Source organism: Coffea eugenioides, chromosome 3 (genome assembly GCF_003713205.1).
Source record: "Coffea eugenioides isolate CCC68of chromosome 3, Ceug_1.0, whole genome shotgun sequence".
In the NCBI taxonomy this organism is placed as follows: domain Eukaryota; kingdom Viridiplantae; phylum Streptophyta; class Magnoliopsida; order Gentianales; family Rubiaceae; genus Coffea; species Coffea eugenioides.
In genome coordinates this window covers 36897397-36910265 of record NC_040037.1, presented here as the reverse complement: position 1 = coordinate 36910265, position 12869 = coordinate 36897397, and the positions used below count along the sequence as shown (strand labels likewise).

Sequence of the window (12869 nt, the reverse complement as noted above, 5' to 3'; positions counted from 1 at the left end):
TTTCTTACTTTTCCTATCCAAGTACAACTTGGATTCACAAGCCAACAACCATCCAATCCAACCACAAGTGATACCAACCACATTCATCTATTCAAGGCATCAAAACCAACCAAACAAACCAAATAATAACTTATCACCATGGACCAAAGCTGGAAACCGGTTTAAAGAAGAACTGATAAATGGCAGTTTTGTCATCCTTCGGTGTTTTGGTCGTAACTGTAGTTACGTATATCAGATTGAGGTAAATTTTATGGAGTTTCGAAGCTAAGACATAGACCTATATTTCCTATAAAAACATCAACACCCAGTTGTCGCATTTTCAGGGTCAAAAATTGAAATTTCAGAGAAAACAGAAAGCTGTCGGTTAAACAAGACATTTGGGCAGTCAGGGGTATTTTAGTCATTTCATAAGCTACATTCTCCAATTGAGCTGAAATTTTCTAGGTAGAAAGCTAACTCAATTCCCTACAACCTTCATGTTTTGATCAAGAACTGATTTGGCCTTTATCATGGACGAATATGCAGGTCAGTTTGGTTTCAAAAACAAGGCAGAATCACTACAAATGCTGGAAATTAACTATTAATTGTTTGGGTTGTTGATGGGTTCACAAGAACCTTGACATTAGGTAGTGGACTTGAGGTGGCTTGATAGGTAGATGCCTTGAGGATTTTCTGTGTTTAGTTGCTTGTTTGTTACTTGCTTTGATGAGATATGGTGTAGTTTGAGTTGGAAAAGTTGGAAAGAAAGCTAGAGGAATGAAAGTGCATGCTGTCCGATTTTTGTCTTATTGAAACCTTCATGTTAATTTCGAATTTTGATGTTATTTTGGTGTACTAATGCATGATACATGTTGGTGGTTATGTGTATGAAATATCTCCCAAAAAGCTTGCCATTTGATTGTGTTTAAGTAGGGTTAAAGTGAGGATGAATTCTGGAAATTTTCTGATCAAGAAACCCCAACCAGTGTTCACGTTTTTTGTCATAACTTATTGTCTAGGAGTTGAAATGAAGTTCCATTTGTGGCATCCGAAACTAGACTCCGAGAGCTTTTCGTCGGTATAAAATGCACCTCTAAATCGTTTCCGAGGAGCTATAGTGAACCAGCAAAAATCACTGAAATTCCTCACTGCTTTCATCCGAGAAACAGTTTTAGCTGCGGCTTGTAGCTCAATTTTGCCTATATCACAAACTGAATTTTAAGACAGTTCCTTCTAGTGAATTGTATCCTTTTGAATCTAGTTTCCAACACCACAAACCACACTAAATTTCGAGTTGCGTAGCTCTAATTTTGAACAGATTTTGAAACTCTGTCCAGTACGTCAGAACTGGAATTTCGCAAAACAGGTCTTGAAAATCAGTTTTCTTAGAACTATTGTATCGTGGTGTAGAAAGGTCCGAATTGAGTTCCGTTTGTTGAATTTGAAACTAGATTTGGACTTCTAACTGTGGTATAAATTTCAAAGGTTGATTCCATTACTAGAACAGTGAGTTTGAGCTAAAATTTAAATGACTTTGACTTGGATTCTGAGAAAAGTGTCTTCTAGAAAGTTTTAGTACTTTGAGTCTAGTTTCCAACGGGATAAAGTTTTCAATTTTTTGACTTCCGGAACTCGAGATACGATTTTTTCAAGTAGTGTCACTTTAAGCTGGAAATTTTCTGTTTTCACTCAAATTATTCTTTTAATAACTTTCCACCTTCCTTTGCAATTGTTGGACTCTTTTAAGTTTAATTTCACGATTAGATACAAAGTCTCTTTGAACTTTAAACTTTCATCTCGAATCTTAGTTTCCAAAGGATTAACCCCTTTTTTATTAATCTTCTTGGTTGCCTAACTTCCCTTGGTTTATAGCACTTCTTTTCGTACTTGAATTAGGGACTTCAACCCCTATTCTTATAGCCTCGATTTCCAGGAGTTTGAATTCTAAAAAGCGAGCGTTTTGACTAGAGTAATTCTTGGTGAATTGCACTAATTTTATACTTGAACCTTGGAACCTTAGCTTTGAGATTTGCTATGAAAATGAGTGCAGTCTTGGATGAGTTTGACTCCATTAGTTTGGAAAATATGAACGCTCATTATTTTCTAAAGTTTGAACATGAGATTTGAAGTTTTTGGGAGATGAAAACCATCTACCCTTTTCCTCAATTTTTGTGGCGAAAGTGAAAATGGTACTTTCTCTTGGATTTGAGATTACTTACCACAACTTGAATCAAACATGACCTTTGAGCTCTCCTTGAGCATTATTTCAACATTTTAACGACAAAAGTTTCTTTAACTTGACTCGAGCTTGTGACCTTGAGAGTGGATAGTGAGAAAATGTCTTTCTTTTAAACCTTGGTCGAGCACCTATGTAATTATGATTTTACATGTCTCAGGTGGTCACGAGGATGCCGAACAGTTCGTTTGACTTCTCGCTTCACTCTTGTTTTGCCCTTGACTTGTGGTGAGTGTCAAGTGCATGTTAATTGCTTATATGTTTCAAATGATATGTATACAAGTACTATACATGATATGTGAACTTGCCAAGACGAGAGTGTACTTTATCGCCCTCGTCCTCTCTCTCTCTCCTAATTACACGATACTCGTTAAATGAATATATGTGACTTGTACTTGTACATGAACATGTTTAACTCGTGAGCACCGAGTGTAAGCTTGTACCACACCCTATTCGGGTGGGAGGTGCCTCTCATACCGTCTCAGTGATATGATCGATTCTCTGAACGGAAGCATGTACCACACCCTGTTCGGGTGGGAGGTGCCTCTCATACCGACTCAGAACCATAAATGTGACAGCCCTACCTCACCCTAAGGCGAACCAAAGAGTTCGGCGGACCGCCTGCCCAACTCTCGCTAGGACTACGGAGTCGAATCACACAAACCCGATATAGCACACAAACGAATCCCCAAGAGAACAATCAATCGAAGACTACTAAGTTGAGAAACACGAGTTCTATACCGTAAGATGCCATCTCAAATGAATACACTTAATGTACATGATAAAACACTTATATACATACATCGAAAACTTTACAATTAAAAGCGCGATACTTCATTCAAAGGCAAGTAGTGTTTTGATTACACAAGAGCGAACAAAAGAACGTTTACACCAGTTCAACCCTTTTCTCAAAATCACGGCTCAAAGTGTGGTTCCCTGTAAGGAAAACAAAGATAACGGGAAGGGGGTGAGCTTACGCTCAATGAGGTACCAAAATAATAGCAAGAAAGAATCATGGAACTTCATATTCAATTAGTCACATATGCAAATCAAATAAAGAAATGAACAACACCATGGATAGGAAGAATACGGGTGGCTCTCAGGAGCCAAATTCCCATTTGCTTCACCGAAGCTTGATCAAATAATAGTTGACACTCCGTCAACTTCCAAATAAAGGAACCAGTCCAGTCCAGTAGAGCACCACTTTACACCAAAATCCCGTTCACCGCACATACCCTTTACCGGGTCCGAACACCTCAACAGAAACAGAAGTGGTAAAACTCGAGTATTCCGGAATCAAGGGTCTCAATACCCAAAGATTCCTAGAACAGACTACTGTGGTTCGTTATCTAATCGACCAGGCCCTTGCCGGCTCGACTCGAGTAATTTAACCACAGGATTTGAGCTCAGAGGTTACAGAAAGGTCGTTGGATACAAGCTTTCAAACGACGTCAGAACAGATACAGATACAGATAACAGATTCAAATTTGCACAGTAAATAGGCATACAGACAGACAAAAGAATGAGTGTGATGAAGTACACCCTCGTCTCAAACAGAATAAACAGATAATACAGTCATTCATATCACAGATTGCATATACAGAAACAAAGTTAAGCAACAATGAAGGGAGTGGTACACTCACCAGTTCAAGTAAAACAAATTCAAACGTTCCCCCTCGAAGTACTTCTTGGATCACCAGCACGTCCTAAAATGATCAAAATAAAACAATTATGGTTCCTATGGGAACAACATTCACAAATGAAACTCAACTATGAGTCAAATGCCTAACCAAACGAACTACAAATGCAAGGGTGCAAAAGCGTGATTTTGGAACGAAAAGGTAACGAGAGAACCTAGGGCTTGAACGACCCAAAAGCCCTTCATTTCTACCAAAAGGCAACTCAAACTTAAAGGAACCAAACGGCCTAGAAAATTGGACAGCATCTCCCCTAAATTTGCTTACTTTTCCAGCCATCATGGCTTCATTTTTCCTCAAATCAATCCCAAAGTCACACATAAAATAATCTCATTTCAATAGCCGTTCAATAGGCTCAAAGTCATACAAGTACAAAATCAAGCTAGGAACATGTGCAGAAATGAAGTTTGAGTCAAGAAACAAAAGACAGATTTGACGTCGCTTAGCGGAACGGACACAACTGAAGCTACGCTTATCGGATTAGGATGAAATTTATACTGTTTCGAAGCTAAGATAAATTCATACAACTTTGATGAAGACCACTCAGTCTACTTCATAGTGTAACCAGGTCAAAATTTCAAATTACAGAACCAACATCTCACAATCAGACTAGTTAACCGCACTATGATTAAACGACAATAACTCAGGCTACCGAAGTCCGATTGAGGTGTATCTTATGGTGTTTCGAAGCCAAGACATATATCTATATTTCTTATGAAGGCCTCCAAAGTTAAATCATGCATTTTCAGAGTCAAAAATTGAAATCTCAACGAAGACAGAAAACTGTCCGCGAAACAGGGCTTATGGGCAGTCAAGGGTATTTCGGTCATTTAATATGTTACAGTGATCCGATCGAGCTGAAATTTATCAGGAAGCTATGAAACATTATTTCCTAAAACTTTCATGTTTTGTGCTAAGCCTAGTTAGGCCTCTAACATGGTCAAATAGAACCGTACAGAACAGGGAAAATTGGAAACTTAAAACTAAAATTTCCGCACAAAACTGAAATTTTCTGCAAACAACCACAACTAACATATAAAAGCTTCATTTTACACCATCTCAAGCCATCATTCATGGCCAACCAATAACTATCATATAAAAACAGAAAAATCCCCAAAAAAATCAGAAATTTATGCAACTCCACCTTAATCCATGAAATCTTCCATAAAATAACATATTTAGACACCAAAACCCACTAATTTGACATTAACATGAACAAAGAGGAGGTTTGTAAGCAAAGTACCTTGACACCTTAAGAAAGATGATAACTTAGGATTTTTCTTTCACAAATCCCTCCGCTAGAAGCTTTAATCCTCCTTAATAAGCAACTTTGATGGTGTAGATTCCAAAACTATCGGTTAAAATGCAAGATTGAACCAAGAAATTGGAGTGCAAGATGCAGTTTTTTCCTCTCTTTTCTCCCTCAAGAATTTCGGCCAAGCAAGGTGAAAATGAAGAAAAATTTGGTCAAAATTTGATTTTAGTAAAGGTAAAGAGATTTGGTCAAAGTCCCTATCCAATGGTGTCATGACACTTGGCCTTTCTTAAATTTATTCTCATCCCTTTGTCTACCAAGCTTAACCTAGATAACTATCCTCTAACTATCTCGTAACATCTTCTAAAATAATATCTTTTAATATAAAACTTCAATTAATCATCAAAATTTTATCGCACTTAGCGCACTAGCGGGTCCCACATCTTAAACGCACTTTCAAACTTATCAAGAACTAACTTATACTATGAAAATGATTTAAAAACCTATACTCATTTATAAAAATCTCTGGAAAATCAATATAAGGGTTAATGAAGAAAATGCATGCAAAAATCAAATAAAATATTATGAAATAGAGAAAATTTACGGGTGCTCACACTCTCTCCCCCTTAAAGAAATTTCGTCCTCGAAATTTTCTTATGAACAGCATCTATCAAAATCTAAGGTAACCAACAGATCATACCTTCAACGTCCTTAGGCGAGTTAAGAACCTGATAGTGCTCTAGAGAATACACCTGAGCCGGTGCCTTCGATCCATTCCCTTCCCCTTTCGATTGTCCAGGGTTAGTCTCAGTTGGTTGCCAGATCCCTTTTCCTTTTCGCAATCGAACTGGGCAGTCGGCAATCCAATGATCGGCGCTTCCACAGTGCAGACATTTTCCCTCTTTTTCCAACAATTTGCCTCCGTATGATTTGGCCCTCCGCAATATCCACAGTGATCACGAGTAGCAGAAACCGATCCCCCCTGTGAGACATCACGCGACATCCCTGGTTGTCGTACTCCCCCGTTTCCCTTTCCAATCTTAGGGGGTGTACGCTTATTTTCTTGTTCCGAGCTACTCCTAGGGAATCTCCTTTTCTTGGCTTGGAAGTTTTTCACCTGTAGCCTCGCATTTTCAACCCACTGGGCTTTCTCCACAGCATCACTGAAGGTACTAAGTTGGGCTACAGCCAGGTCCTTCTGAATCTCAACATTGAGTCCCTGGACAAAACGCCTTATCCGCCTTTGTTCGGTTACAATTAGTTCGGGCGCAAACTTAGATAATCGAGTAAATTGACTCTCATACTCGGCTACGGTTTGGGTTCCTTGACGAAGCCGAATAAATTCATCTTCCTTCTTTTCTTGGATTAGAGGAGGGAAAAACTTGGCGTTGAATTCCCTCATGAAGTTCGCCCACGTTCTCGGTGTTTGTTCTCGTTCCCATTTAAGTCTTATAATATTCCATCAAGAACGGGCTGCTCCCTCCAGTTGGAAGATAGCAAATGTCACCTATCTTTCCTCAATGTAGTGTAACGCAGCAAAAATATCGATCATCTTTTCCAGCCACGTCAGGATCAGGGCCTCCAAGAAATTTTGGTAGGGAGAACTTCTGAAATCTTTCAAGAGCTCTATCCTCACCCTCTATATGGTTACCAGGATTTCCAGGTTGAGGATTAGGGTTCTGGCCCTAGTGTTCCACTACATGGGCTAGCAAATCAGTCATGCGCTGGATAGCAGTGGCTACTTGAGTATTTGGGTCAACCCTAGGTTCAGGATTTGGTTCAGGTATTGGTTCTCGGTTACCCCTTTCATTCGAGGGTTGCCTACGTCTGCGCCCACGACCTCGTCCACTATAAGTACCCTCCATTGGTCTAACCAATCTAGGGTCGAAGCGGAAATATAACATTAAAGATAATTATAGGCATAAGCAAATAACAAGAGATACACAACAGGCAAATAACAAGAGGTACACAACAGGTATGCCTCGCCAAAAGAATGACGGTGCTTTAAAACACAACAGGCAATACCTCATCAGAGAGGTTCAGTTCAAGAATTTCATCCCTGATGGTGCTTTATAACACAACAGGCATGCCTCGCCAGAAGAATGGCGGTGCTTTAAAACACAACAGGCAATGCCTCACCAGAGAGGTTCTGTTCAACCGTTACAGAAGAGTAGTAGCCGGTCTATAACCAAACAAGTACGAAAATGTTCAGAAACAGAGTCAAAAGCAGGGTTCAAGTATATCGGTTCAAAAGCAGGGCCAATTATTTCAGGTTCAAGGAATACGGGTACGTGTAGAAACTCACTCGCCTAGCTTATGCCCAGTAATTCACACTCTCAAGCAGTCATCAAACTCAAATCCACATACAGATCATATATAAATCAAGATACTTGCTCAAGAGTAAAAGAGATACTCTATTTTCAGTTAGGCCAGGTCTATCCAGTGTATGTAAGGTACACTAGCCGATTCAAATTCAAGTCTACTTACAGGTCGTATACAAACCAAACTACTTGCTCATGCATAAATGAAATACCATATATTTAGTCAAATCACGACCACTAAGTGTACGTAAAAGCACACTTGCCTAAACAATGTTCAAGTCTCAAGTGAACTCAGCCTAGTCAGTTTCCGGCAGTTCAAAGTCAGTCTCAGGCAGTTCAAGTAGTTCAAATCCCAACACTTACAAATCGGATGGTGCCATCCTTAATCAAACAAGAAGACTAGATGAAGGGTGCAAAATCAAAAATTTTCTCAACAATCGAACCACCACCATAATGTATCAAAACCCAAGCCAACACTTATTGGACAAGTCCAAGTCATTATCTCAATTTCCTCATTCAGTTAAGTCTTGAGTACAAGACAAAATCTTCTGCGCTCTAACCTGTGCCATTACAACTTATCTCAAACTCGATCATAATTTCTATTCACATCATCGTACGTTAAACCATATTCCGTCTAAAATTCACGAGCATTTCCTCAGGAAAAGTATCAGGTACACAAGTACAAGAATTCAAACTAAGAAACTTCACGACTCAGATCATATGGTTTTAAACGAAGCTCATCAAGTCATATCTTACGTGTACCATTTTCAAGATTCACAACTGACGCTCCAAAAGAGCACTAAACGTACAAATCAATCCCACAGTCTGGCATCCTAAACTTTAAGTCTAGGATACACTACAAAGATCTGAAGCCTAAGCTCTGATACCATTTGTAACGACCCCACCTCCCCCTAAGGCGTACCAGAGGGTTTAGCGGGCCGCCTGCCCAGCTCTCGCCAGGACTCACTCACTTACTACATTCCTCAAGTAAATTACAAGGTACAACTCAAATAATACATCCAATTCTCCAAAATTACATATCTTAAGCGAAGCGGAAACCAATTCTAAGCGTAAAATATAGATTTACATCTGATTCAATTCCAAATATTTATACAGCCCAAAAGTACATAAACCAAAACCAAAACTAAACTATACAAGATGTACGCCATCCAGCCACACAAAGATCCAAAAACAAGTTCTTCCTTTACTTCGATCCCTGTGGGGAGAAGAAGATAATAGGGGGTGAGCTAGAAGCTCAGCGAGTGATCAGTAAAATCAACAGCCAAGTATATTTCACAATAAAGCATTGATATGATGTCATGATGCAGTAATCAAATGTTCATTTATTGCTCACGAGAGTCAGCGAAGTTCTTGTACTTAAATATCCAATGCTCGTTTAGATCAGGTAACTGTGAAACAGAAGTAAGGAGTCATCGTGCTCCAAAGAATATGTCAACAATAGTGGAGACATTGGTTCTAAGCACAAGACTTTCCAGGAACTCATTGGAACCAAATTATGTCGTGGCACACACCCGAACCCCAAATGATATGCAATGTAGTAATAAATGCAAGAATTAGTTCAAAAGTAACTTTGGGAACAGTCGAGGGATCACTCACTGAAACTATAGTGCTTCAAGTAGTCACGTTCAATTATACTCCAGGTTTGGAGTCCAGATCTGCGATAGAAATCCAATTTGAGAACTTTGAAACACGAGTAAGATTTGAAACTTAAACGTTCCGTTCATAAGAATCAACCAATTGAAATTCATTTGAAAGACATTCGTGAAATACTTGCTCGCTTTTCAAATCGTAAGGTTTTTGTAGCATATATACTTGGAAACAATACTTGAGTTGAAAGTACAAGGAAATACAAGTTTACATTGGCCATTATATCTTTTCCTCAAGAGTACAAGTTCGTTTAGGTTTTTAATGTATACCATCGATAACAAAGTAGCAAAAGTTCTCGCTAGTTCAAGTGGTAATCACTTAACCTTCACTCAAGTTGCAAATATAGTTTTCTAGTTCTCGAGTAAAAATTCGGGCAGCATGCCCTTTGTGTTTACCTAATTTTCCAGCCATTTAGGCTTCATTATTTTTCCTCAACCAACCCAACATCATACATATAAGCAATTCAGGTCAAGAGCCGTTCCATAGGCTCACAATATCGTAACAACAAGAATCACAACAATCACAAGTGCAGAAATTCAATTTAGCACAAGACAGATTTGCCGTATGAATGCGGAAATAACTTATCCGAGGCTACGCTTATCGGAGTAAGACGCAACCTATGCCGTTTCGAAGCTAAGACTCAGGGCTACATTGTTCATGAAGGTCGCTTAGTCCAGTTTCTAATGTAACTTGGTCAAATTCTCAAATTACTAAACCAGAAACCAATTCGTCGGCTGTTTAAACGCAGAACACTGTAATGGTCATAACTCAGAGTACACAAGTCCGAATCAGGTATTCTTAGAGGCATTTTAAAGCTACTTCAGAACACTACAACTTTCATGTTTTGGCCCAGAACTAAATCAGAATGGATCCTGGTCAAAAAACGTGATAAACTGGACTTAACTGGTGAAACGGACTGCTGGGAAATACTTAGAACAGTAAGGGTATTTTGGACTTTTCACGTCCTACGTTGCTCCGATTGAGCCGAGATTTTGTAGGAACCTATAAAATACCATTCTATACAACTTTCATTCTTTGACCTAAGGCCAATTCGGCCTCTAAGATAGGGCTACAAATTCGGACAGAATGTTAGGGAAAATTTTCCAGATTCTGGAATTTTTTGTAATCAATGGAACTTTCTCAATTTTCTTGTTCTAATCACTACCAAAACACCTTATACAACCTTAATTGCAACATACAAGCATCATACAACAAATTGGGCAGAAATTCCTCAAGCCCTAGTTCATCATATAAAAGGGGAAAACTTCCAAATTCATCACACCCACTTGCATAATCATGAAATCAAGCCAAAACTTAAGCTAAAAACACGTCTTAAAGCAAAATTCAAAGCAACCAAGATCATGTTCAGATGTTGGTACCTCAAAAGCAAGGCTTGGTAGAGTGATCCTTCACCCCCTTTGGTATTTCTTGGTTCCTCAAGCTTCCCAACTCACAAGCTACCCTTTAATCGGTTTAGAATTGGATTTTCTCACTTGGTTGAAGCAAATCAAGAAGATATTTTTGTTTTCTCTTGCTCTCCCTTGCTCGGCTATGCAGCAGAAAATTGGGGAAGAATGAAGCTTAATTGGTCTTATAAGAAGACAAGAAGATTAGAACAAATTGTGTCCACAAGTTTAGCCAACACTTGGCTTGATTTCCACCACAAAATTTTTCTCTTTCCTTCCTTGCATTTTAGCCCTTTAATTTCGGCCAAGATGTCATCATGAGAGAGGATATATTTTGCTCCATTAGTAATAAACTTGTATGGCAAGAAAGTGGTGGTCAAGAGGTGCGTTCAATCGGTAGTGCGCGGGACCCGCCGGTTCGCGCCGTTTTTCTTAAAAACTCACGTACTAGTGTTTTTACTTCCCATTCACTAACCTTATATCATTGCCACTAGTCACATATTATTTCGCACTTAAAAGTCACTTTTAATCCCCAAATTTAATCCTTACTCTGTACCGAAAATTCATCCGGCGAAAAATCGCGAAAACCCTAACTTTGCTCCAAACTTGAAATCGAAGTGTAAAACCCTATTTTCTAGGTTTATTTACACTTATGTGAAATAATTGGGTAGTGGGCTTTGATAAATAATAATTTTCAAATAAAAGGGGTATTTAGTACTTATTGGGCCTTATCGGAAAGCCTTAAAGAGCTGGCTCTTTAAGCTCTTTATGCGGACCGAATTTCTTCCAGATTTATGTGGGCCGGATTCCTCACAAAACTCTATTCACCAAAAATTTTTTCCTTTTCTTCTGCCTCGGGGCGTTACAGTATAAGATGCACTTTTATGGATTATTTCTTGATTTGTGGTTGAAGTGATGAAGTTTTATTATTTTTGGGGATTTTCTATTTTAATATAAGCATGATTGTGTGGCTATATATGATGAATAGAAATGGTATATAAGGCATCTAGAAGGTGGAAAAAGTGGAAGATTGCAAGTAATTTCTGTTTTGGAAGAAAATTGAAAAACCTAGGGTTCATGAAGCTACATTCTGTCCGAATTTTTAGGTCCTAGTTAGAGGCCGAATTAGCCTTAGCTTAAAACATGAAAGTTGTAGGGAATGACATTTTAAAGGTTCCTACAAAATTTCAGGTCAATCAGAGTAGTGTAGAATGAGAAAAGTCGAAATTAATATTGCTGTTCTGGTTTTACCCGAAATTGAGAAGTGCGTCTGTAATGGGTTATTTTGGTTGAGAATACTTCCGAATTGGTTGTTGAGATCTTCTTATGAAACGTAACCCTGTTTCTTAGCTTTCAGCTGGTTTTGGAATTTCTGGATTTGGACTTAGGTATCCTGATTTATGATGTTTCCGCTAGAATGCGTTCTGTGAATCTGTTTTTGTGATTCTGGTGTAGTATCTTGCATTTTTGACCTGGTTACACTCGAAACTGGGTTGAGTTACCTTCTGTAATATTGTAGCCCTATCTCTTAGCTTCGAAACGGTGTATCTTTCACCTTCATCCGACCATCGTAGTACCTTTGGTGTCATTACCGCAAAATGACGTCAAAACTATTTTTCTGGTTTTGAGCTTAACTTTCATTTCCGGACTTTTCCCTAGCTTGACTTGTACTAGTACTACTTGGAGCTTGCTGAATGGCTATTGGATGAACTTGTTGTTGTGTGTGTACCTTTGGGACTGGCTAAGGAAATAATGAAGCCATGATGGCTGGAAAAGTTAGCAAATTCAGGGGAAGTGCTGTCCGAACTTTGAAGGGATTTATTTGCATTGAGTTTGTGATCTAAGACTTGGATTTGAGCAAGGCAATGTTATATGCTGGATGATTTCTGAGCCGTGGAGGTGAGTGACCCTAAACTATTTCCAAAGTACTTGTGAAATGTTCCTTGCATTATGTACTCGATTGCATATCATGCGTGCTTGCATGTGAATTCATGACATGATTTGGCTTCAATGAGTTTTGGGAAAGTCTTGTGCTGGACACCAACGTCTCCACCATTTTCGTGAGTTCGTGACATGACGGAGCAAATGGCTCCGGCGCTCAAAAAGGGGCTCCCTCCTAATGTTAATGTTAATGTTAAATGATCTATTTGAGCGTTGGGTGTTCAAGTGCTGTGATTTCACCGGCTCACGAGAGCACTAAACGTACATTTGATCTCTGAATCATGACATCATCGAAAGGATCGAAATGCAATATTGTGAAATATATTTGATTACTGATTTTACTGGTTACTCGCTGAGCTTCTAGCT

General features: G+C 38.9%; 1 protein-coding gene across 1 annotated transcript in view; it reads right to left on the bottom strand.

Annotated features, from left to right (window-relative positions):
• Nucleotides 1-12869, bottom strand: part of LOC113766520 — a 45383-nt gene that overhangs the window by 1350 nt on the left and 31164 nt on the right. The window lies entirely within an intron of this gene.